This window comes from Euprymna scolopes, chromosome 7 (assembly GCF_053919585.1).
Source record: "Euprymna scolopes isolate OS-2025 chromosome 7, ASM5391958v1, whole genome shotgun sequence".
NCBI lineage: Eukaryota > Metazoa > Mollusca > Cephalopoda > Sepiida > Sepiolidae > Euprymna > Euprymna scolopes.
Window position 1 is genome coordinate 143055935 of NC_136488.1, and position 27884 is coordinate 143083818.

At 33.7% G+C, this 27884-nt stretch overlaps 1 protein-coding gene across 5 annotated transcripts in view; it reads left to right on the forward strand.

Annotated features, from left to right (window-relative positions):
- Positions 1-27884, forward strand: part of LOC145280015 (tyrosine-protein kinase yes-like) — a 414499-nt gene that overhangs the window by 189139 nt on the left and 197476 nt on the right. The window contains exon 1 of one of the 5 annotated variants that reach the window (XM_080131653.1): positions 8935-10164. The exons of 3 other annotated variants lie outside the window; for them this stretch is intronic. The gene's annotated coding sequence lies outside the window, so the exon portion shown is untranslated. Of the gene's footprint in view, positions 1-8934; positions 10165-27884 lie in introns of those variants that run through there. One more of the 5 variants, XM_080131656.1, reaches the window with a different exon arrangement.

Below are 27884 nucleotides of genomic sequence, written 5' to 3' on the forward strand. Positions count from 1 at the left end.
CAACGTTTGTTTACCTAAGGCTTTCTTTTCTTATGTATTTGAATCCCACAAATTACATGTTAAAATATTCGCAATGATTGTGTCTCCAAATAAATTTTCAAATTACAATATTACCATAGATTGTTTAATTTTACTTTTCTTTTTTCTATAATAAAAATTGTGTTTCCGATTTAATGTTTAATTCTGATGGATATTTTATTTTTGATTAGTCATAAAAAAAAAAAAGGTAGAGGGTTTTATCCTCATGCTCAAGAGTCTTCCCATTGTCACTCATATCACAAGGGACAACTTTTATTAACAGATGATTTTTTGAGATTCACCTGTTTACATTAAGCTGTAAAGCAAGAGAGATTGAAGAATTCTAATTTAATGATCATCATCCTCTCAGATAATGTGAAAGCCTCCTTTCCATTCCCTGTGTTAAGAATGGCTTTCTTGTTCAGGCTAGCATTGTGTTAACCAAAGAATAGATTCTTTGGTTAACATGATGCTAGCCTGAACCTCATCTGAGGAATCTTATCGATCTGTCAAAGTGAAATAAATTATGAGAAATGGCTAAATTGTTGATTTGTTTTTTCTTTTTATTCTTGCTCTGTATTACATTGAGCTTACTAAAGATTTTCTACAAAAATTACTTTATAATTTATAGGCACAACACACACCTGCTTCTATATATATATATATTTTACCAATTGGAATAGAAGTTATCTAATTTAGTATTCAAATACATATGAAAATAACACAAAGTTTTTTTGTTTTCATGATAGCTCAAGAGTGCAATACTAGAACTATAAATATATTTGTAATGTACAGATTCACTAGAAACAGACACGTTTTTCTATTTATTTCGAAAAATTAGTTTTATTAGCAATATTTGTATAGAATTTTTTCGGCATATTGTTGGAAATTTAAGCATATAATAGTTTTCAATTATCACTGTATCAACTCGGCAAATCTTCAGCATGGAAAAAAGCGAATAAAAACCAGTGTGTGTGTGTGTGTGTGTATATATATATATATATATATATATATATATATATATATATATATATCCACAGAAGTGTTTAATGGTAAGCAACTGATGATCCCTTTAAGAAAATTGGTATTATTGTTTGTTCATGTAAGTAAAATGATTTAGCAATGCAGGAAATTAATTTACTCACTGACAAAATAATTTTCTAACGAAGGATATTATTTTTTTATAATTTCAAAGAAATATATATATATATATCTTGGAAATTTCTTTGAAGTTATAAAAAAATAATATCCTTCGTTAGAAAATTATTTTATATATATATATATATATATATCTTGGAAATGTCTTACCATGAAACACTGTTCTGTGGAGATATATAAATAAATATATATATATATATATATATATATATATATTATTGGACTGACAAGGCCACAGGGGAGACAAACAAATAAAAAAAAAAGAAGGAAAATTCATCTCAAAGCAGCAGAACTGAACATTATATATATATATATATATATATATATATATGTATATATATATATATATATATATACAAATGAAGACAAATTTTAGGCATATTTTATTGGTTTGAAAATATAGGCTTTTTTTTTTTTGTTTGTCTTTTTTATCAATTGTCATAAAAATTTAGCCATAGAATAGTATTATAATCTTCAAAAAGCCAGCAAATGTTTTTGTAGTTTCACCCCATGGAACCAAAGATTCCACTTTTTGGGCTGTTTTATGAGTTCCAAATGTCGGCGATTATTGACCAAAATTTAATAAATAATTGGAAAGGTAATGACCTGTATTGTGTAGTGGGCTATGTGACATTTGCCCTTAAGATCGCACATTAAAGGGATCACCCATCATCCAAAGCCTATTTTTGATACTTTTTTACAGTCATAAAATTTTTTAATCATAGTCATTTGTTTTTCTAGCTTTGCATATATATCTGATAGTTTTGCATAAAATATCTGATATTTCCCCAAAACCTCCGGCCTTGATAAAGGGGAGACTTGATTCCAAATATTTCTCATATGTAATATCTCCCCTCTTTGGTTTTCATACATAAAGTAAATTTCATAGTTTATAAAGATTATTTGATACTGGAGATATTCATAACCGTACCCTATTTCCAAAAGAGGGGAGATATAACATATGAGAAATATTTGGAATCAAGTCTCCCCTTGCTGTTATTTCAAATCATTTGAAACAAATTTTAGTCTCCCCTCCATCAAAGCTAGATATTTGGAGAGTGGGAGAATGAATATATATATATATATATATATATATATATATATATATATATATATATATGTTAAAAGTTCACGTATGCTTCTAGGATAGTGATTTAAAGGTTATGAGGGGTTTTGAAGCATGAAAAACGATGTTACTTTTTGTATTTAATATTTTTATTGTTATTTCCGCTCATGGTCACAAAAAAAAGTATCGAAATTGCGATATTATTTATAAATAACAATAAAAATATTAAATACAAAAAGTAACATAAGCCTGAAGAGTCCTAGAGTGGATGAAACGCGGAATATTCAGTGTAGCTTGACTGCCATATATATTTTATAAATTACTATATATATATATATATAATATTTGTTGCTGTTGTTGAGGTAAAAAGAATAATTTGTTTGTGAATCAGCATTGTTTCTTTAACAAATCTAAAAATTTTGAAAATGCCAATCAGCAGTATGAACATAAAGTGAGGGACCAATAATAGCGTCATAAAATTGGCAAGGTTCTCTTGGGTATTGGTTATTCCAGGTCTTGCATTCCAGACCATCCCAGGAACATAAGGGTGATTCATAAATGACATCTGGTTGCAATGGACCAGAATAGCACGGAACTCAAACATGCCGACTAGCATTTAATATGTATAGAAATATGTTGAGGGTGCGAAATTCAACTCTGTACATTTTGGTAGAATCTATATCTTAATACTGTAGTACCTTTAATGTACGTACGTGTGCCACTGGTTCCAGATTATAAATTATTCGATCGAGAGGAAGGGGTCCTATTTTTTTTTTTTTTTAAAGGAGGATAGGTGATAACATACTACGAACATTAAATTAGTTTATTAGTGAGGCAGAGTGCTGAAACAATCTTTCACTTGGTGCTTGTATCACTAAGTGAAAGATTCTTATGAAATATTGAGATAACCTGCCCCACTGATAGATACGCTAATTTAACATTTGTTGTATGTTACCACCTTCTATCCTCCTTTTTAATTAATAGGATCTCCTTATCACTGAAGATGCAATGTAATTTATATATATATATATATATATATATATATATAAAAATAAAAAATGATGTCACTTTTTGGGCCGTGCATGAAACTAAGATATACCTTTGTCTTCTGACTAGCATCCAAGGGTAGCATCTGTTCTGTTTAAAGATGGTATAATGATATCATGGGGTTTCTGTTTGTATCGGGCGTCCATACAATAGAAATATGCCACAGACTCCTATAAGAATATTGGGGTCCTAGATATGACCTTAAACTATATCCAGTGGTGAGGCCCCAGCTTGCGGGTTTTGGAGAGTGTGGAGCCACCCTTTAATTACCATTGCTCCCAGGTCCACTCTGACCCGGAGTGGTAGTACCTGTTAGGGTCCCAACTATGGGTTAAATAGAAACCGGCTTGAAAACAACAAATATATTAAAAAAATTTTCTTCGAAATCTTTGGATTCGGCATTAAATAACCTGAAAAGGGTTGATATGCCGTAAAACAACCAAATCTATAAGGATATTGGAGATAAACTGTAATAATTAGATATATTCTGATATTACATTAACCAGATTATTTAAATACTTTTACAGTTTTAACAAAAGAGCTACAATAATATCGTGGGGTCTTCATTCATGCTGAACGTCCACAGAATGCTGAGCAGCAATATATTGCATATGAAAGATTCCGCTGTGGAATTTCCACAGGTCCCACTCGTTTAGATAAAAATGGCAGGGGTGGAATCTTAGAAAATAATACCACAAGAACTTTCTCATGATGTTTTCATAATTTGTCCTAGTAAAAATATGCAACAACCAGACAGAGCATCTTTTTCTTTCCTTTTTTTTTTTTTTTTTTGGGGTTATATATATGATGAACGAACACCTACTGCGCTGCCTTCTCCTTTGAGAAGATAATGCCTAGGAGGAGGATATCATGATGAACAAACAGATACTATACTCCCTCTTCCCCAACAAACACCTCTCAAAAAAGAAAATGAGTTGGAGAATGCTATCATGATAAATAAACAGATACTACACTATACACCCCTGAAAATAGATGATGCCTTAGAGAGTGGTAATATTCATAACAACATGCACCAACGTTCAGAAAAAAGAAAAATGCTAGACAAAATCAAATATTGATTTGTCAAATGTGATGCTATTTTGCTTTGATTTCTAAAATCTACCTGACTTAATTTCGTATGATTGAATATACTAGCAAAATATCTGACTAGAGAGAGAGTATAATTTTGCTAGTATTTATGACAAACAAACGTATACTTCACTCTTCTCTCCAAAAGGAGAAGATAATGCCTAGGAAGGGGGTATTATAACGAAAGAACCGATATTACAATACTTCGCTCACACACACACATGAACACTCACAAAAAAAAGGTGGCAATATCTGGAAGGGTGATATGACAACAGAAGAGATTCTACACAATCCATCCCCACTTCCTGAGAATAATAGAAAAGGAGGAAGTAATTCCTGGGAAGGTGGTATCATGACAATAAAATAGATACTATGCTACCCTGCCTTTTAAATTAAGCATTGGAAGATCGAAATAGTGTAATTTTGGCTTCAGACAGACAGATACCGAATCTCCATTAATCTGATTAACATTCTTATTGCGGTTTTTATTTTCACGTTTCAAACGAAGTAACCTTCGACTTTCTTCAGGTGCATCTTCTCAAACTCTAGAACGAATACGGAATTTTTTAACTGAATCCTTTATTTAATCTATAAGGAGAGATTGTTCTTGTTCTGTTAGCCCATAATGATAGGGTAGAAGTATTAAGTTTTTCATTATTTTATTCTTAGTTATCGTCTGCTATGAGGTTTCCTTTTTCCTTTTTTTTTTTTTTTACTTGGGAATCACCATTTATCAAGGCCCGAAGGCCACTCGAGGATAAGACTTAATGAATGTAAGGTGGTAGTATAGTAATTGCTAATTGTGTAGAATTTGATTATTTATAGGGATGGCTCAAGAAGAACTTGTTTACATTGGATTTGAAGGCTACCATGTTGTATTCAACTGAGAAATGGGCCAGCAGAACAGTGTTTCACAGGTGAACAGTTCTGGGAAAGAAGCTTTGTTCATGGAATCTATGTTTAGATTTTGGCACAGATGGAGAGTGGGGGAAATCTTATATAGTGGTTGTAGTTAGTTAAGTGTTTTTGTGAAAGCTTGGCAAGAGGGGGGTCGTAGATTGCAGTTCAGTCGAGCACTTGCCATGAAAATAACGATAGAGCAGAGACAAGCTTGCAACGTCTCTTCTGTGGGAAAGATGTTGCAGAAAAGAGAAAAGGGCATCATCTAAGTTTTGAGGCTGGTTTTGAACTCTATCATGACTGAATAGGGAACCCGAACAGCTCCTGCCCAAATGATGCAGCAGTACTCCATTTTAGGGCATACCTGGCTCTTATACAAATAGAGGATTGTATCAGCAATGAAATACCTACTGGAGGGGTAGAATGATCTAACGATTGTTCCAGCGATCTTGGCAACAGATTCGATGTATGTGTTCCATTTCAGATCAAGAATGAAGGTCAGTCCCAGAAACTTGTCAAGACCTGGAGCTTCCTCAAGACGAGAGCCATTCATTTCAATTCATTTTTGAACCTGCTTCAAGCCATAAACTCTTATCTTACAATTTTTTAATTTTCAGCTTTTTTAGTTACCCGCACCCCGCTCCGATAGACTACTTGCATCGTTCCTGAATAATATCACCAATTTTATTAAGCGATTGATTACAAAGTTTAAAAACTGGGAAATTATTTGTTTATTTAAAGTCAAAATTCAACATTTGACAAAAATACGATTATCAGGCTATTAGACAGAACCTCAGTAACATGTAACATGTGTATATATTAGACAGAACCTCAGTAACATGTAACATGTGGACGGTGTTTACTTTCTGCAACCTCATAACTCTCACTTCCCTTATTTTGTCCTTTAGTCTTCACATTCCATGAGCGAAGTTTGTGATAAATGAGGAAAGGATTGCTGTGTTTTTTAGCTCTGAATCTATCCATCTCACACTCATTGTTGGCGTTTTTTTTTTGTTTTTTTTCTTAGTTCTTACATCAATTGGTTTCATGCCTTGTCTGGAGCAGTATTAAAATATAAAATAAACATTAGGTCAATTGCAAAAATCATTCTCAATGGGTGGGTGGGAGTGGGGTGGAAAATGCTGACACTTGCTTATGGAAATTTCTTTATTGGTCAAGATTTGGTTAGCACCTGCTTAATACAACTTCAAAAAAGTAAACAATTTTTAGTTTAGTTCAGCTGGAGGTGGTGGAAGTGATGAATTGGATAACTACGCAGACTGACGACTAATATGTGCCAAGTTCGATTTCAACTAGTTCCATAGCATCACTTTTGCTTATGGATGTTGGTAACCTTCACATGGTCTCTGCTACGATTCTATAAAGATTCAACAAATATGAACACATACATCAGAATCAAGCAGTTCAAGAAAGTCTAGCTAACCCATGCCAAAGACAATGTCGATCTTTAATGACTTTAAAACTAAATAATTTGTAGTTTAGTTCATGCTGGGGAGGTTGCAACAGTGAAGTTGATAATGGTGTGAACTGACATCCTGGACGTGCCAAGTTCGAATCCAGTTGGTTTCAAAGCACTATCTTCATTGATGGATGTTGGCGACCTCCATGTGGTCCCTCCTGTAATTAACTGATTCTATAAAAACCTAGAGGAACCAATGCCAACACCAAAATCAAGTCGGTCAAAAAAGTTACGCCGATACTAATTGAATTAGTATTGAATTTGATTTAGATTATTTTGTTTTTATACAAAATTTATAAAATGGAATTTTTACCGACTGTGCATCTTGTAAGAATTCTGCAAGCAATCCAACTCCTACTTTGGCATTTCCATCTCGATCCTGAAATCTTGAAATCTTTTTTGTTCTTTAAAAAAAAAAAGAAAAAAAAAAGTGCTTTAAGAAAAAATAATTTTTTCCAATTTCAGCTGACCAACCCCCTTTTCTCTCTTTCGTGGCCACTGCCTCCCTTTTTTTTTTTCTTCGTTAGTTCTGTTCGTTAGGAAGAAAAAAAAAAGGATGAGTCATCTTTCCTCCTATCCCAATCAACTACAGCCGCCACTGCTGTAGCCATTTCGCATGCTCAAATGCTCTTTGTCCTCTCACAACACGGGAGGAGAGGGGGCATTACACACACACACACACACACACACACACACACACACACATAGGTGTATTTATTATATCGGTGCCATACACACACTTACACTGAGGAGAGAGAGAGAGAGAGAGAGTGTGAGAATCATTATTTTTAAATGTGTTGTTTTGGATACAAGAACAGTTTTTATTCTCTCAGACTGCCTCCGCTGAGTTTGTCTTTGTTTGCCATATTTATGTCGACGGTGCGGTGCTGTAGTGGCCCATCTTTGTCACCCTTACTCTCTCTTTCTCTATATTTTTCTCTTTCTTTATTTTTCTTTCTTTCTCTTTCTTTCTCTATTTTTCTTTCTTTCACTTTTCTCTCTCTGTGACTTTCTCTCTCTCTGTGACTTTCTCTCTTTCTCTGTGACTTTTTCTCTCTGTGACTTTTTTCTCTCTGTGACTTTTTTCTCTCTGTGACTTTTTTCTCTCTGTGACTTTTTTTCTCTCTGTGACTTTTTTCTCTCTGTGACTTTTTTCTCTCTGTGACTTTTTCTCTCTGACTTTTTTTTCTCTCTCTCTCTGACTTTCTCTCTCTCTCTGACTTTCTCTCTCTCTCTGACTTTCTCTCTCTCTCTGACTTTCTCTCTCTCTTTGACTTTCTCTCTCTGTGACTTTCTCTCTCTCTCTCTGTGACTTTCTCTCTCTCTCTGTGACTTTCTCTCTCTCTCTCTGTGACTCTCTCTCTCTCTCTCTCTCTGTGACTCTCTCTCTCTCTCTGTGACTTTCTCTCTCTCTCTGTGACTTTCTCTCTCTCTCTGTGACTTTCTCTCTCTCTGTGACTTTTTCTCTCTCTGTGACTTTTTTTTCTCTCTCTCTGGCTTTCCCTCTCTCTCTCTCTCTCTCTGGCTTTCCCTCTCTCTCTCTCTGGCTTTCCCTCTCTCTCTCTGGCTTTCCCTCTCTCTCTCTCTGACTTTCTCTCTCTCTCTCTGCCTCTCTTTCTCTCTGTTTTCTCTCCTCCATCTCTCTCCGTGAAGTAAAGTATCGTGTGACTTAAATTAGTACCAAAAAAAAAGAATACGGATAAGTTTGAATTTAATTTGTACAACAAAATACATGGTATATTTTCTTTATCAAAACAAACAAGAAAAAAAAAAACTTAATTGAAATTTAGATTGTTATTTATCACATATCACAATAACATCAACATAGTGATATTAGTTTTAAATCTGATCCCCTTCCAACTGGAGCAATGTTAAACATTGAGTTGGATTAACCTGTGAAAGTGGGGGATCCAACTAAATTTTTCATGATCGGACCCGTCAGTATTTCTTGCAAGAGGCATTTTGGTCGATTGACAATACCCCCCCCCCATTTTGAAGAAGGAGGTGAGGATAATAATCCCTGGGAGGAAAGCCAGATAGAAGAATCATACCCTTTACTCCTATCCAAAGGCGAGCTTCTCTCACCACCTCCTCCCCCTCCTCCGTCATGTAGAGTTTTAAGTTTCACTTTCATTTTGTTCCGGAAGGAAGGGGGGAGTGAGAGCACGTGACGTTTGTTTACAATTATTGTTTTTAAAGAAACTCGTTTAGCTTTGATGGAGTCTGGAAATACCGAAAGAGAGAGAGAGCGCGCGAAAAAGATTTAAAAAAAAATATACAATTTAAATAACATTGAAACTTGGATTCGCTTTGGAGATTTTAATTTCTGTCTCAAGGAATCTGATTAATTTCAGAGAAAGTGAAAGTGCTTCTTCGTCATAATTCGCCTCTGCCAAGCCAAGCACGAGGTTCGACTTTCTCTCTCGCCTCCATACTGTTTATGCTCAGAGGAAATACAACTTTAACAACACCGAAAGTCAAGCAGGAATCGAAAATATACAGAGTGTTTCGAATTAGAAACGTTGTCGAGCAACAAAAGTAAAAGATTGCCGCTCGTTGTCGACTTGGTTCGAAGTTCTTGTCATTTTTGTACACAGCCTTTACCTTCGACATTAAGAGTGAGCGCCGTGTCGCGGGAAAAAGGGATAAGGGCGAAAAACAAAAGACGACATCACAGACAGACCCGACGCCCCCCCCCCAAAAAAAAAGGTGGGGGTGCACGCGTTCCACATTACTTTCTTTTTTAAAGTTAAATAATTTTAAGATTTGCTTCTAGCAGTTTACGTTTCGAGTTGAATAGTAGTAGTAGTAGTAGTAATAATAATGATAATAATAATAAAATTAAAAAATGAATTAAATTTTTGCTCCTAAAAATTAACATTATATATATGCATAAATCTAAATGATGGATGAACCAAACATTTTTAGTGTAAAGCAGAGGTCGTTATTGAAACGATTTCTTTTATTTACATAAAGATATTTTTTTCTGAAGGAAACGCCGAAAGCTTCTTTGGAACTTCATTTAAGATTTGATAGGTGTTTACGTTTTCTTTGTCTTCCAACTTTCTCTTTCGGTTTCTCTCTCTCTCTCTCTCTCTCTCTCGCTCTCTCTCTATTTTTCTTTCTCTCTCTCTCCACCCCTTTTCTCTTCCTTTTGAAATAACACACTTTCTTCTTCTCCTCTCGCATTCTCCCCCCTCGCCTTCTTCTCGGCCTTTTGTGATGTAAGGTCCGCCGCCGTCGTGTAGTGCGTGCGTTTGTCGCCGACGTTGTAATATTACTGTAATCTCGTCTGGCTCTGGCAGCAGAAGGAGGCAGGGAAGAATTGTCTCACAGGGAATGCATAATTATCGTTTAGGCCATCATGGACTCGGTAAAATACGTGGCTGTCGTACCAGCATTTCGGGTGAGTAATCAACTTCATAAGTAAGAAATTTATTCCATTGTCTGTTTTTTTTTTGTTTTTATGAATCGATTTTCTTGGAGACCGTTTTCTCTACTGACTCTCCCTCCTCCCCTCTATTACCTTCCTTTTGTGCTTCGAACAACATTTACCTAATAATTTTTGTTCTATTTAATTTTATTATTTGTCATTCTTCTGTTGTTTTTTTTTTTTTGGCGGTGGGGGGGGGGCTGCCTTTTCCAATTCCAAACTGCTAAATACCAATATGGACAAGCAAAAATAGTAAGGACGAAGTCTGAACTTTAAGTTACGTAATATTTGAACAGCACAATGAAAGTGCGGAATCCCACCGTGACTCCCTTAGACGCGCACACGCGTCTTTGTTTATCTCACATTTTTAGGGGGTCGGTTTTCAGTTAATACCAATTCCGATATTAATATCTTGTGTTTTTCTTTTCTTTTTCTTTTTTTAAACTGTCATGAAATACCATGTGACCTGAAGTACACACGCACGCATTCATACATTTATTCGATGATTTGCACCTAGACAATGTGCAATCGCTCACGTGCACCACGGTTTAAACGCATTCGTCACAAGACGGCATGCAATTTTTAGGTGTAAAAACATCGTTCTAACGGCGCATATTGTTTTAATTTTTCTCTAATTTACGTTTTATTTTATTTTACTGTTATAGTCATACCTGTTTTATTTTTATATTTACCTTTTAATTAAAAAAAATATAATTGTACAATTTTATTTATTTAGTTTTAGTTCGTTTTGGGGAGCAGGATTTATGCCGGTGATTATAATTTAACCCTCCCTCACCCATTTTTTTTTTTTTTTTTTTTTTTTTTACTTGACAAAATTATTTTAATTTTTATTTTTTGGTACTTATGCTGAATACGGACCGTGCTATTTTTAGATATGATTATCAATATAAATTCAATTTGTTTTTTTTTTTCTGGTATCTTTTGTTCATTAAATTGTTAGGTGAAAGTGCAAAATAGTTATAACACACCCTCCCTATGTTAAGAATGGGTTTCTAAATAATGACATTTTAAAAGCACGCTCCGTATTTTGTATAAGTACTCTTTTTTTCCTCTAAAATAAAAACTTAATATTTAAATTTTATTATTATCCTATAATATTGTAAAAAATATTGAATAATACTTTAAAAAAAAAAAAAAGAAAGAAAATGTCGCACTTTGATATGTAAAATAATTTTTAAAAATATTTCAATACTTTAATCTTTTCTGGCAAATATGTATGAATGTCACGCGTGATGACAGAATACGGAAATTACTTAATACGCGAGACGCTGGCAGGACATTACGTCTTGTAAGTGCAGACGTTTTGCTAACGTGTATAATATGCAAGTCACCGTTTAAATTTCCGATGTCGTATCAGAAATTCTTAGCGATTCTTTTCTTGTGTGCTTGCTTGGATGCCACACCTCGCTAACATAATACACGCTTAGGTATACCTACCTCCTTCATTCATAACTGGCATATATATATATATATATATATATATATATATATATATATATATATATATATATATATATATATGGTTTCATTGTTTATTGAAAAGCGCACTTGCACTATGCATGATTTGAAAGTTCTATGAATGTGACCCAATTTTTTATAACACCCCACCCACACCTTTACACCCCCACATTATGGGGGAGTGCGATGCGGCGATAAAAGTAATATACGCTTTTTGCTAATAGTTAATTCCAACTATTAGCAATTCGGTTCATTTATTTTTGTACGTGTATGCATGTATACACACACACACACACACACACATTACATATTAAAGTAACTTTGAAATTTAACGATGAAGAATGAGTATAATGAATAAAGAGTAAAGCCTCCTATTTTTTTCAATTTTTATTTTTTTATTTTTTGTTCAACCCAAACAGTTGAAGAGCTACGAATACGGGAGTAGTACCATTAAAAAGAGCGACCTTTTGCGTTCCGGAATTTATTTTTCTACATAGTCGCCACCATTCTCAGTGTATTTTTGTCAGTAATTAATTCAATGATGCATCTCTGCTGCTGACGCTCGTCCATGACACGAATACCTTTTTTCTTTTTTTTTTAAGAGTCTCACACCGTTAATATCTGCAACAGAGAGATGAAACTTTCGGGCCATGAATGCAAAAGTTCAGTCATTATAAAAATGAAATTTGTAATCACCTCTGATCCATTCGGGCGGAATAAAGATAGGAGACATTACTCTTGGAACACCCCCTTGTATGGTAATTTAAAAAAATAACATAAAAACTACAAAGCATACACACTAGTATAGTGTGTGTGCGTGTATATCTTTTTAATAGTAGTGTATGTATATATATATACCTTTTTAATAGTATAGTGTGTGTGTGTGTGTGTGTGTGTATATATATTTATATATATGATGTGATGATGCTTGTAATGTCTTGTCAAACGAGTGCCACTCCCTCAGACATTTAAAATCCATGAGCCCAAATGTCTGAGGGAGTATCTATACAAATATGATGTTACAGAGTCTTAGCTTTGTACGACAGCTAAGTCTCTCTCTCGGTTCAAAATGTTGAGATCCAGCAACAAGCAAGAGCAAGATAGCCAGCAACAAATTAAACTGCAGACCAGCTTAATGTGGGTACTGGTCTTCCGCTTTATGGTTTTTTAAATCAGAGATTTGCTTCTCCTAGAAAGGTTGCCTTCACCACGGCTTACGGGAGCCCTCTCTACCCCAATACACATATATACACACACACACACACACACAAATATACACGGTGCTAGTTGGCCGTTGACCCAGAAAAAGAGTTCATTCGCCCTTTGGAAGGTCTTGTTTTTAATCCTTCAGGGAGACTAGCCGCCCTCCTCACCAAACAAGTCTGGTGGGGGAACCAGTTTAGTCGCCGGTGACCCGACCATGAGGCAGGTAGTACTGGGTTACATGGTACCAGTAGCATATGACATGACCTGACATAATATACACACACACACACACACACACACACATACATACATCTATTATGGAATAACAAAAGAAATGGATGTAATGGAAAGGGCTATTTTTTCTACAGGCAGAGACGGGAGTATTACATCATATCATGCCACGTGCAGTAGCATGCTGCATTCTGGTTTAAAATCGTTGAAACAAAGATTGTCTCTTAGGAGCACGGAACACTCGTGTAATATTGGGACAAAAAAAAAAAAAAGCGCGTGTAAATTCTTTTTTTTTTTTTTTTTTTTTTTTTTTTAATGATGAATTTCTTCCCATCCAATAAACAAAATCCATGACCCCCCCCTTTTTTTTAATGAAAAACAAAAAAAGCACGTACATACCAAGTATTGGTATAATTTGTAACTCTAATATTCTGAACGCCCATCACCCACCCAGAACGTGGCCTTCGTAATATATTAAGAAGGCCATAGTCAGAACAAGATGTTTCTCGATCTGTAAAAAAAAAAAAAAAAAAAAAAAAAAAAAAAATTGACCCATATGATACTTTTTTTTAAAACACATTGGTGTTCAGACCTGATTTTGTGTTGAGTTACAAATCCATTGTTTCTTTTTGCTTATGTGCATATGTGGATGGAAATCTGGAGCTAGTGTCTCTTAAAATGCATTTTATGTTATCTATATATGTATATGTGTTCAGTTTAAATGTTTGGCTATTTGTGCGCAGAGTGGTAATCCTTTTCCGCTGGTCGTACATTGATCACCAGTGTGGACTTTATGTATGTATGTATAATTGGAGGCAAGAATAAATGACATGTTTAATGATGTGAACTTTTTGTTCTGTCTTTTGAATAGTTTTATTTTTTGATTACTTGAATTACTTTAGAGCCCCGATGAGATGTGTTAATGTCGAAATGTTGGTTGATCTGCATAGCCTCTTCCTAATGCTTATATATATATATATATTTTTTTTTTTTTACATGGAGTTCACCACTTATCAAGGCCCAATGGCCACTCGGGGATAAGGGTTATTGTGTGTACTGTAATCAAAGGGATAGTGTAGCAATAGTATTGGAGAATTGGTAAGGTGTCATTACTTAAGGGGCGGTTCATCAGGAATTTGTTTGTGTTGGACTTGAAGACATCCAGGTTGAATTCGGGAGGGAAACAGGCAAGCGGAACAGTGTTCCACAGGCGTCCAGTTCTAAGAAAGAAGCTTTGTTCATGGAATCTACGTTTTGATTTAGGCGCACAGATAAGGAATGGGGAAAATTATTGACGGTGGTTTCAGCTAGCTTATATATAGACCTAGACATTTATGATCGTCATACTCGCTGCAAATCTAAGAGTCCATTAGCATTCAATCCGACAGACCAGGGGTTTTCGTGACAGCTCTAGGCTCTCTTTCATCAGAGATATGGTCTGTCTTGGACCTAGAAAGCATATGCTTTTAAGCATTGATTCCCTTCTTTTAGGAAGGTTTGGTGTATTACTGATCGTCTGAGATGCCCTTACCGAGGAAGGCCGACAGATCTGTTCATGGCTATTTTTGCAAAGCCATAGTACGACCTCAAAAATGCCGCCCCCCCCCCCCCACACACCTTTCGGGGGTTTCATGTCTCATCTTCCTTGATGGGAAGGAAACAAATGAACATCATGCCGTACTTACTTAGAACTATGGCATTACTTTCCTTAATACGCCCCTCCCACACTCACTCACCAGCTATGAGTGAAATATTTAGACTAAACTCTCAAACTTTTGGTAAGGCAACTAGTCTAAGAGAAAGAAAGCTCTCAACTAGTGTCTACGACTAAGTAGGTCTCTCTCTTAGTGTAACATTGTTCATGAACCAACACGTTGTAGCCTCTCAGTCGCAAACCAGATAAAGAACAGAAAAGAACTTCAACTTGCTTTCTTTTTTTTTGTCATACGACATTTATTTCCTCAATTACAAAGTGTCAGTCGGCACTAAAAATATTCAAGTTTAATTGGCTTCCTCCAAAGGAGGAGGTTTCATGGGAGTATAAAATTCACAAGCGATCCCCAGTCGCATGTATATCCCTGTCAGGGGAGATGACGATGTTGGGTTTTTGCAACTCTTGCAGGGAGATGTCGACGTCCTCCTACATACAGCGTCTGGAATTCCCAAATTGGTCACCCATTTTAGTAATAACCAGGCTCAATTTTGCTTAACTTCTGTGATCTGACGGGAACCGGTGTGTCAACGTGATTATGCCGTACAGTCACAAAGTAGACAAAGAATAGCAAAACAAATTTCAACTCGCTTTTCCCCAGTTGTAACGACATTTATTTCCTCATTCTCCCGCCACACGTGACGTCTCGTTACATTTGTGACGTCACCCACGTCTGTAACGTGCTCACTCTCTCTAACATGTTCTTTTTCCTTTCCATAGTCTTTTTTCTTTACATTATTTTGCATACATCTGCATATGCATGTCTGCATTCTGTTACATGGATTATCCACTGTCTTTGAATCCTATATGTATGTATGTGCCTGTTCTAACAAGTTCCCATTTACTTACCTCTCCTTGAGGGCAGAGTGAGATGCAAGGTCGTATTTTTTTATTTATTTTTTTTTTTGTATGTGAGGAAAATTCAGCTTCAGGGTCACTCTGAATCAGAACAAAAATGGAAATTGTCTCAGTTTGGAAGGATTTCTTCCTCACTAACCAAGGATAGAAAAAAGCTGAAGTATAATATCAGAACAGATACTACACTTTGCATTATTTATTTGCAGAAAATATTACAAATTTACATTTAAAACAAACTAGGCACAAGGGCACCAAAAATGTGGGAGTAAAAATGGGTGTCGTTGGTCATCCTTGGTGTAAAGTGATAAATATCTCTAATCTACTCCTAACTAGAATAATCGTCAGTCATTACAATAACATATTTACACCTGGGTGCCGTCTTACTTAAAATGATCCAAAATTGTCATATTTCATAAATATATTATCTACATAATATTTTGTTTGTTCTTTCCTTAGACCATATGTTAAGCTTTGCCAAATTCACAAAATTTGGCTTTAAAAGGGTCAATCTGGCAACCCTGGACAAGAATATGAGTGACCTTCCTTTGATGTAGCCTCGTTTTCTAATATCATTAAAATAATGTGTGATCATTGTTGTAATGATGTGGGAAAGGAACTTGTGGTTATTCCAACATGCAGCGGTTCTTCATCGAAGAAAGAAGTTAGCAAAACATTACGTAAAAAAGAGAACATTTGAAAGAAACGGGGATGGGGGGGGGGATGAATAATATTGTCTGCTAGAGGTGCTGGACTGAAGGAGTAAATTAAAGATTGCCTTTTACAATGTGATTTTATTATTTGTATTGAACTATGTAGCACAATATTATTTTCTGAATATTTTATCTTTACTTTCGATCATTTCTATATTTAAAATACAATAGACATTATTTTCATAAAAATATTGGTAAACTCGTATTTGTTGTGTGTTTTTAGTTTTTCTGTCTCCCCCCCCCCCCCAAAAAAAAACAACTAATTTTTTTAGTGCTATCCAGAAAAATATCAGCTTCATCAAAACGTATTTGTTAATGCAATATGCTTCTCATTCCATGGAATTTCCACGGATCCTGCTAGTATACAAAGATGTCGTTACTTTGATCCGAATCAAAAGACTAACTAACTGGTCATTAAAGTTGCTATTTTTCCAATCAACTCTTTTATTTCTGGAAGCTGAAACATAATCTCTCTAAACACTGTTTTCATCTTCAGCATTATTTGCACAACGTTTCGGGTCGACGTAACCTTAGGCCTTCTTCAGGTGTATCTTGTCGAACTCAGGAGGACATGTGGCTCAAAGAATAAAGTACTAATAGAATCCTCAGTGCAGGTGGCACTAAAAAAATACAATTGTGAATTACTTGAAATTTATATACAGTCATGACTGATTGAACAAGAGCATGCTATCTCCGTGGATTAAATGAAAGGTTCTGTTCCGATTTCCCGAGTTTGACAAGATACACCTGAAGAAGGTCAGAGGTTACGTTGACCAAAACACTCAAGATGAGAACGGTAGTCTGAAGAATCAAAATAATATGAATAATCAATCCTCATCTCAAAAATTCAGAAGCATAATTTTTCAACTGCATATGCACTTATATAGACATGAAGTCTATGATTTGTGTGTGATGCGATTTCCTTTGCTTGCTTTGTGTTATGTTCTTCAATTTTTAAATCTTCAGATCTAGCTTTGAACAAAATATAGAGCTCTTGTTTAGGATTCGACTAAATGATTCCAAAACAGAAACTAAAACTTGTTCGTTGCTGGTTTTTTTTTTTTTTTTTTTTTTTTTTGCGTGTTTTGTTTGTTGTTTTTTGTTTTTTGTATGTTTTTCTTAATTGATTTTCCAGTTTTTTTTTTTTTTTTTTTTTTTTTTTTTTTTTTTTGAAAGACCTTAGCAGACGATCGGTTTGTTAACTGTGAAGCCCACAATCTAATTTTCTATCTAAAATACCCATAAGATGATGGAAAGAAATGTTAAACAAATGGACAAAATACTTTCCCACTAAAGCAAAATGTGTCACAAGTTCGTTTTAAATGCGAGGGAAAACCAGCTCCCCTCCCCCCCCCCCCCAAAAAAAAAGGGGAACTTTGGAAGTAGGTAAAAATACAATTTGTAGTTACCACAAAATATTCTGTGTGGAATTAGTATCCCAAGTATTCAAAACTCATTGAAGTTGTACATCAGTGTTAAGATGGTATTGCTGTCAGCAGATATGCAATAGAGGAATGCTTCCGTATTATTAGCATTGAACATAGACAACATAAATCAGGATTCTTTGTCTTGTATGATATGATGTTGAATACATATATAGTTTTTGTTTGTTTGTTTTCTCATATATGAATGAATAAAACCTTCATCGGTATATATATCTAGATCTGTCTGTCTGTCTGTCTGTCTCTCTCTCATATATATATATATATATATATATATATATATATATGTGTGTGTCTGCGTGTGTACATTTCCCTACGCAATAACTCTGTCAATTTTAAGTCTACAGACTCGAAATTTGATATACAAGGTACTGAGATTTGGGAAAATCGACGTGATCAGTTTTCCGCCAGAAATTTGGCGATTAAGGCGCCAAAGTTCAACGTTTGACCTTTGAGAACTCTACCAAACTCCTCCGACAATTTTCGGTCTACACACTGGAAATTTTAGATATAGATTCATTGGACATGGATCTGACTTAATAACTTAATTTGAGCTCAAAACAATAAATTTTAAGGGGTCAATGTTTAAAATATTGACCACTTTTGTTTTTTTTTTTGCTCAACATACATCTCCAAATACCCGGGCAACGCCGGGCACCCATGCTAGTGCATATATATATATATATATATATATATATATATATATATATAATGAGTAAAAATAAAATAAAAATACAAGCGGTGGTTGACGTTAAGTTATTTGAGAAGGAAAACTGAGAATTAATAAAATAGTAATCAACGTTTCGTCCCTATTTCAGGGGACATCATCAGGATTTTGTAGGAAAAATGCAGAAGAAAACGATTACAGACCATATGAGAGTGAAAAAGGAAAAATCCTAAAGTCCTTCCCATTCTGGGTAGAATCTATAAATGTGCGTGCGGAAAGGTTGGATTAATCTATGCATATATATATATATATATATATATATATATATATATATTAAAACGTTATTCATATGTACATGCACATTTACTGTATGATGATGTCCTCTGAAATAGGGACGAAACGTTGATTACTATTTTATTAATTCTTGGTTTTCTTTCTCAAATAACATATATACTAGCAAAAGTACCTGTCGTTAACTGGGTTCAAAAACAGCCTACAGAAAATGGACTCTGATTTATGAAAGTATGATAGGTTATGAAAAGGAAGGGTTGTAAAGAGATAGCTTCGAATTTGGGGGTATCAAAACCAAAGCAAAATATGATAAAAGTAAAAATAAAATAGATAAACCCCATAATTTATTATACCATACCTGTTCACACTGAAACACTTATCACAATATTCTGTGGATCTATATTAAAAAAACCTTGTTAAACTTTGTGACATATTTCCATTCTATGGAGGTCATGTGCGAACGAACACCCCATAATTTAATTATACCATATTTCTTCAAACTGAAACATAATTATCAAAGTATACTTACACAGATAGATATGAAAAGTCTTTAATAAAGCTTGCGCCTATTTCCATTCTATGGATGCCAGGTGCGAACGCAGACCCCACAATTTTATTATACCATCCCTATTTAAGTTAAAACATACTTATCAAAGTATTCTTATGTACATCTATATCAAAAACACTTGTAAACATTTTTTTTTTTTTAATTTTTTATTTCCATACTTTGTGTACCAGGCACGTACGCAGACCCCACAATTTTAATGAATCATCATTATGCCAGATCAAACATACCCATTCCTGTGTTTCGATACATCTTCTATCATTATATGTGATCAGTTTTCTATAATAGTCAACCATATAGGAGCCTATATGTGACCAGACACACACACACACATACGTTCAGCTTTATATTACAGATATATATATAAAAAAAACTCTGTGGACCTTTCTTGCTTATTTGCATCTTGTCTTCAACAATCGGGCGATTCCACCTTTTAAAAAGGGGATGACAGGTGAATTTATGCTAAATATGACGGCTTGAATCTTTTCTTCAACGATCAGGAGATTCTAGCTTAAAAAAAAGAAAGGTGACTGGTGAATATATATATATATGCATAGTAATTTATAAAATATATATGGCGATTAAGCTACACTGAATATTCCATGTTTCATCCACTCTAGGACTCTTCAGGCTTATGCGCGAATTCTGTGGTTGTTTATCGTTTTATATATATTATATATAAAACGATAAACAACCACAGAATTTGCGCATAAGGCTGAAGACTCCTAGAGTGGATGAAACATGGAATATTCAGTGTAACTTAATCGCCATATATATTTTATAAATTACTAACTAGCTCTACCTACGTATTGAGCACTTTTGAAGTAAATACTTAAAGTTCACGCATAAATCTATACTTTCGTATATTAATTTTATGTGAGTAAATTAAGTAGTTATATATATATATATATATATATATATATATATATATATATATAAATTCACGTAGACCCAAGTTACTGTTAGATCGCCGAATTTAAGCATCGTTGAGCCTGGTCAGTATTAAAAATGAGTGACCTTTTGAGAATTCCAGGTGCTGTATATGTTCTCTGCTTATCTCGGCATTGTTTTCAGTTGTCTAGCACATTTCCTTGCTACTGGACTCAAGCAGTGTCGATTCAGGTGAGGTATGGTTTCCGTTTTCAACATCCTTGCCTCACAATTACATGCGCAGCTGCCCCTACAGGGTGTATCAATTGTCTCTTGAGAATAAACGGAGGCATCAGCATGTATAAGGACGTATCTCGGAGGCTAAAGAATAAAGGTGGAGAGTTGTTGTAGGTTTTGGTTTTGATTCTTGTTAATGGCACCCCAGGCATACATATACATTTTTTAGTTTTGATCTTGCCCATGTATGGAGTATTGTTGTCATGTTTCAGCTGAAGCATCTACTACTAGTCTCTCACTCCTGGCCAGGGTTCAAAAGAGAGTTGCCAACCTGATAGGTCCTGAACTGTCATCTAAGCTTCGACCTCTGTCATCACCAACGAAATATCGCATCCCTTTGCCTATTTTACAAGTATTTTAATGGTGGATGCTCCAATGAATTACAAGCCCTTGTACCCCCTCGATGTAAATACTCCCGTCAAACCCGACAAGCAGCAAAATCCCACCCCTACACAGGAGAGACCCCTAGGTGTAAGAAAGTCTTCTACTCTAATAGTTTCTTCCCCCAGAACTGCCAGACTCTGGAATTCTCTTCCGGGTTCCTGCTTCCCCAACTGTGCTAACATACAGAAGTTCAAGAGTAATGTGAACAGACATCTTGCTGCTCAACTCCCAACATTAGTATCCCTACAACTTATGTTCCTAATAGTAGCCCTCTATATCAAAGTGGCACTGTGTCTTATTTGGGGTGAAAATGTAATAAAAAATTTTTTTAAAACCCTACTATATATTAGGTAGGGAATTGTCTCTATAATAATAATGTAATCTATAAGAAATAAAGTATCATATTTAAGGATATCTTAAAACCAGGCAACGCCGAGTGGTCTGCTAGTATATAATGAAAATAATGAAAATAATATTCCAATTTGACAACAGTAACATGACAACAGATGAAAAAAAAAACCAAAATGATATGTTCATCAATAAATTTTTTAAAAATTTCACTCGCTTCATGCCATATTGTATTAGTATTTTATTTCTTCAAATCAATCATCCTGAGGAAGTTTTGAAATAGACGAAACGTTAAACATATAATTTTTATTTGTTCCTTTTTCATCTCTCCATATATATATATATATATAAAAAGTGAAATTGTTTGTGTACATTTCCCTACCAACGTACTCTGTCAATTTTCGGTCTACAAACTCGATATTTGACATAAGGGGTATTGAGATTTGGGAAAGTCTTTTTAATCGGTTTTCAGACAGAAATTTGGCTGTCAAGGGGTCAAAGTTCAATGATTTGACCTTCCTTTGAAAACTGTACTAAACTCTTTCACCAATTTTGGGCCTAAACACTTTAAATTTTAAATGTAGGTGACTTGGGCATGAGTCAAACTTTTTAACTTGATTTGAGATCAAAACATATGTTAAGCGGTCAAAGTTAAAAAAAAAAAAATTACTTCTGCGGGCTCTATGAAATTACTCAGACAATTTCTGGTCTAAACATTTGAAATTTTACATAACGGGTATTCACGCATAGGGCAAGTTATGAACAGTACATAGAGCCCGAGCAACGCCGGTCTGAACTACTAGTAATCAGTGTGACTAAACTAGCAACTACTTTGAGCTAGGATTGAAACTCAACTGCCTATGCAATAGTGAGCGCTTCTCACAATTATGCGATTTGGCTGCTGCTGAGTTGGGTATGCAAAATTCCAATAATTAAATATTGTCCAAACGCCTGAGCTCTATATGTTTACATAAAAAGCATTGTATTTTACACTACCGGCAGTTTATTTCGTTCTCCAATATGCTCAACCCAAGATAGGGAGCATTTATAGTCATCCACATACAGTACTGTTTTGCTGTATCACAGCTCATCAGTGCGACTAATATATATAAATATATATATATATATGGCAAGTAAGCTATTTTCAGAGCTTACTTTATTTTTCATTGCTGTAGCTTAATTGCCATCAATATACTTTTATATGCAAAGTGAGCTCTATTTAAATGTTGAGCACTCTTGAAATACTAAATACATATATATATTTTTATTATAAAATATTGTTGTGGGTGTGTATATATATATATATATATATATATATATATATATATACATACACACCCACAACAATATTTTATAATAAAAATGTGTGGGTGAATATATATATATATATATATATATTAGTAATTTTGCTTACATTCATAAATCAATGTTTTGGTCTCTCCAATCTTCTCAATCAGAACCCTTTTCAATCATATATGCAATATGTGTACATGTGTCTGAGTTAATCAAGAAATGTATGTTTAATTCCATCTCCTACACCCATAGTGAAAGTTTTGTGTTCTGAAGAGGTCTGTCTATTTATGGCATTAACCGAATTATGTCTGCAAATGTGTGATCAAATTGTTTGTAGAAACAAAAAAAAAAACATAATATATATATATATATTTAGCCAGTAGAGTTTAGTTTCCTAGAAGTACATCCAATGAAACAACATGTGTCTACCAAAGAGTGCTCAATGAGTGAACAGAGCATGCCGCCCAGCATTGCCAGGTCGTAAAATATGCATAAATATTATATTTCAATTGATGCAAAATTCTTATTTATTATAAACAGAAATACTATAGATATTAAATGTAACGTTAAATTCCTTTTAAAAAGAATAAATAAAAAAAAAAGAAAAGAAACTGAGACCTGTGCATGCAAGTAGTTTTTTTCTAAACAGTTCACTTTTGAGCTGAGATCGAAATCAAAACCTTAAGATAGTGATTCAAGTACAATAGCCATTAGTTATGATCTTTAAAAACTGTTTTCAAACCTACTTATTCTTAACATAAGTAATGTTTCATGGGAACAATTCATGCATGCAGATTCGTTAAACAGTTGCCAAACAGATAAGAATCCAATGATCCTCACGTAACAATTTTTTAACTTTACCTTTAGCAACTTTTTTTTTTTTTTTTTTTTTTTTTTAGAATAAAAACTGATCAAAAAGTTTTCTGCATGTCTGAATACCCTATATACCAAATTTTAAGTCTTGATCAAAAATTCGTTGAGTATATAGGTTGAGAAGTGTCCTCACACACATTATCAATTTTATAGATATGTATGATTTTCTGATTGGACATTTCATTTCCTGATTGCAAGCAAAATTCTTCGCTGGAGATCTTAACACTTCTCTTCCTCTCTTGAAAAAAAAAAAAGTTTCCAGAACTTTGTCCTTTGAATGACTGACGATTAGTCCGATTCATTAGCTCTAGCTTTAAAGAAAAAAAAATAGAAAAGTGCCAGCAAATTCAGATGTGCGAAACCCGGGTACCTTCCAATTTATTTCTAATGGGGTTTTGGGGTAATCTGACCCCCCCCCCTCAAAAAAAACAATAACTTTATATTTAGAAATTTAAAAAGAATCGGAATTGGGAATTTAGAACAGAATCGATAATTGTATCAGAGTCGATAATTGTATCAGAATCCAAAAATAAAAAAATATATTGTAATCGTCCAATCGTCTAATAGGTAATTCAAACTCTAAGTAATGTTTAGTATGATTGCCAAAACGATACACTTAGTAAATAATGCAGTCATTTTCCATCCATCCATAGCCCTTGAGCCCCTGTAGGGGCATAGACCATCCACAGCTTTGTAGATGCTTTTGTAGCGAAGAGTTTTTGTTTTTTTCGGGATGAAGGTGTTGGCCCCACATCCAACCTTCCCAGAAGGTGCATACAGCGCCTAGCCTTCCCAAATAGTCACACATCTGGTACTAGCCAGGCTCAACGTTGCTTAACTTCAGTGATCTGGTTAGAACTGGTGTGTCAACGTGATTTTGCCATATTATAAATTATAATAAATAATGCGGACACTTTTCATGGTATAGTAATAATGACGTACAGCAATTTGTGAATGAGTGTGTATATTCTTTGTTCATAACTCATTAATGAAGAAGTCTTTAAAATAGAATGTTTTTCAAATGACGAATGGCATTCAACCCTAACCCTAACCATTCAACAGAATCCTGATTGGACGAATGCAGCTTCGATGCCGGATGGTATTAAGAATCACTTAAGGCATATAAATATTTTAATTTGAGACTTTCTAGAATACTATATATCTATATATGTTATTTCCAGAACAGTCTATACTTCATGGATTCAACATACTAACGTATATATATAGGAGAGCATTTTGTAGTTTGCTTGAAGCATTGTGCGTAGTGTGTAAGGGTAATGCAGTTTGTGGGAACGGTTTATGATGACAATATTGAAAGAATTTCAATTATACATACTTATTTACAAACACAGTGTGTACAAGATGGTATATGTTTGAATTTCCCCAAATTTTCCAGAATAAATCTCTTCGTCAGGGGAGAAAAAAGCGTCCACAGCTCACAGACAAGGTTTACATTTTGTCCATGAGCTGTTTACGCTTCCTTTTCAGTTCAAAGGAAAGAGATTCGACTCTGCTTTTTGTTTTCAGTTTTAATAAAAGGCACCTATTAGCGGTACTTTCCAAATCACGCCTGCATTTTTTTTTTTTTTTACAGTTCCTCTCGTCTGCCATGTGGTTAATAAAACTTTGCCATCCTGACACATCTTTTCCAATCTCTCACGCTGACATGGGGTTACACATTTACTTCATGTTACCACATGCTTCTAGGTCACTGCTACTTGGTTTCAAATCTTTCTCTGCTTTTTCTCCTCCTTTATTTTCCTTTGCTGTGACGTCACCTTGAACCACAGCTTGGTCATTTGCATATGTGGGGTGTTGCTGCTACATACATAATAATAATAATAATAATACAGTAGAACCCTAAGATATGGTATTAAAAAATAGTAACAAAATACAGTACAGTATATAATACACATGTACATAATCAAATATTATAAATAACACCGTAAGGTGGGGAAAATACCGTAACCAGGCGCTGGAAGAACATAGTATTCTACATCACAACCTGAAAAAAACGTATCCTAGGGCCACCGTATCCTGGGGTCTACTGTAATGATAAAACCAAGCGGGACCTGTAGAAATTCTACAGCGGCATGTTTCATATGTAATACATTGTTGTTTGGCATTGTGTGACTGTTCAGCATGAATGGAGACCCCACGATATTATTGTAATCCTGTGAAAGTATTTATCTAGGTAATTTGGTTAATGTAGTGTCAGAAGACATCTGATTATTACGGTTTATCTCTTATATCCTTATTGGAGTCTGTGACATATTTCCATTGTATGGACGTCCGGCACAAACGGAAACCCCACAATATCACTATACTATCTTTAGACAGAACAGATACTACCCTTGGAGCTTAGCCAGAAGACCAAAAAGGTATTTTAATTTCACGTACAGCTCAAAAGCAGCACTATTTTGAAAAATTTTAATTATTTATTTTTTATATTGCATGTTCAGTGATCAGGTTGGTTGTTTCATATCAACCCTTTTCAGGTTATTTTATGCCGAATCCAAAGATTTTGAAGAAAAAATTTTTTTAATAGAATATATTTGTTGTTTTCAAGTCGATTTCTATTTAACCCATAGTTGGGACCCTAACAGGTACTACCACTCCGGGTTAGAGTGGACCTGGGGGCAATGGCAGTTAAAGGGTGGCTCTACACTCCCCAAAGCCCGCAAGCTGGGGTCTCACCATCGGATATGGTTTAAGGTCATATCCAGGACCTTCAGTGATCAGGAGATCCTATTTATTAAAAAGGAGGATAGGTGATAGCAAACATTAAATTAACGTATCTATAGACTAATAATTAAATGTTCGTAGTATGTTATCACCCTCTATCCTCCTTTTTCAGTAAATGGGATCTCCCGATCAAATAATTTATAATTTAGAAACTGTGATACACATACGTACATTAAAGGTGCTATGGTATTAATATATAGGTAATAATAATAATAGTATTAATATATAGGTAATAATAATAATAGTATTAATATATAGGTAATAATAATAATAGATATTAATATATAGGTAATAATAATAATGGATATTAATATAGAGGTAATAATGATAATAGATAATAATATATAGGTAATAATAATAATAGATAATATATATTAATATATAGGTCATAATAATAATAGATATTAATATATAGGTAATAATAATAATAGATATTAATATATAGGTAATAATAATAATAGATATTAATATATAGGTAATAGTATTAATAGATATTAGTATAGAGGTAATAGTATTAATAGATATTAATATAGAGGTAATAGTATTAATAGATATTAATATAGAGGTAATAGTATTAATAGATATTAATATAGAGGTAATAGTATTAATAGATATTAATATAGAGGTAATAGTATTAATAGATATTAATATAGAGGTAATAGTATTAATAGATATTAATATAGAGGTAATAATATTAATAGGTATTAATATAGAGGTAATAGTATTGATAGATATTAATATAGAGGTAATAGTATTGATAGATATTAATATAGAGGTAATAGTATTGATAGATATTAATATAGAGGTAATAGTATTGATAGATATTAATATAGAGGTAATGGTATTAATAGATATTAATATAGAGGTAATGGTATTAATAGATATTAATATAGAGGTAATGGTATTAATAGATATTAATATAGAGGTAATGGTATTAATAGATATTAATATAGAGGTAATGGTATTAATAGATATTAATATAGAGGTAATAATAATAATAGATATTAATATAGAGGTAATAATAATAATAGATATTAATATAGAGGTAATAATAATAATAATAATAGATATTAATATAGGGGTAATAATAATAATAATAATAGATATTAATATAGGGGTAATAATAATAATAATAGATATTAATATAGGGGTAATAATAATAATAATAGATATTAATATAGGGGTAATAATAATAATAATAATAATAGATATTAATATAGGGGTAATAATAATAATAATAATAGATATTAATATAGGGGTAATAATAATAATAGATATTAATATAGGGGTAATAATAATAATAATAGATATTAATATAGGGGTAATAATAATAATAATAGATATTAATATAGGGGTAATAATAATAATAATAGATATTAATATAGGGGTAATAATATTAATAGATATTCTAGCGCAACCAGTTGAGATTCCACAATTGTATGCTTTTGTAATGTAGAATACTAACCAATATAAAAGCTAGCTATCAAATTTAATCAACGTAATAAAAATGAATATGTGTGTTCAACTTGCTTCAATAATCATTTTTTTTTTTTTTTTTTTTTTTTTTACACAGTGATCACCACTTATCAAAGCCCGGAAGCCACTCAGGGATAAGGGTTATTGCAAGTACATTAAGTTAGTGAGGAGATTTGCTGAAGTGTTTACTTAAGGGGGCGGTTCATTAGGAATTTGTTAACATTGGACTTGAAAACATCCAAGTTGT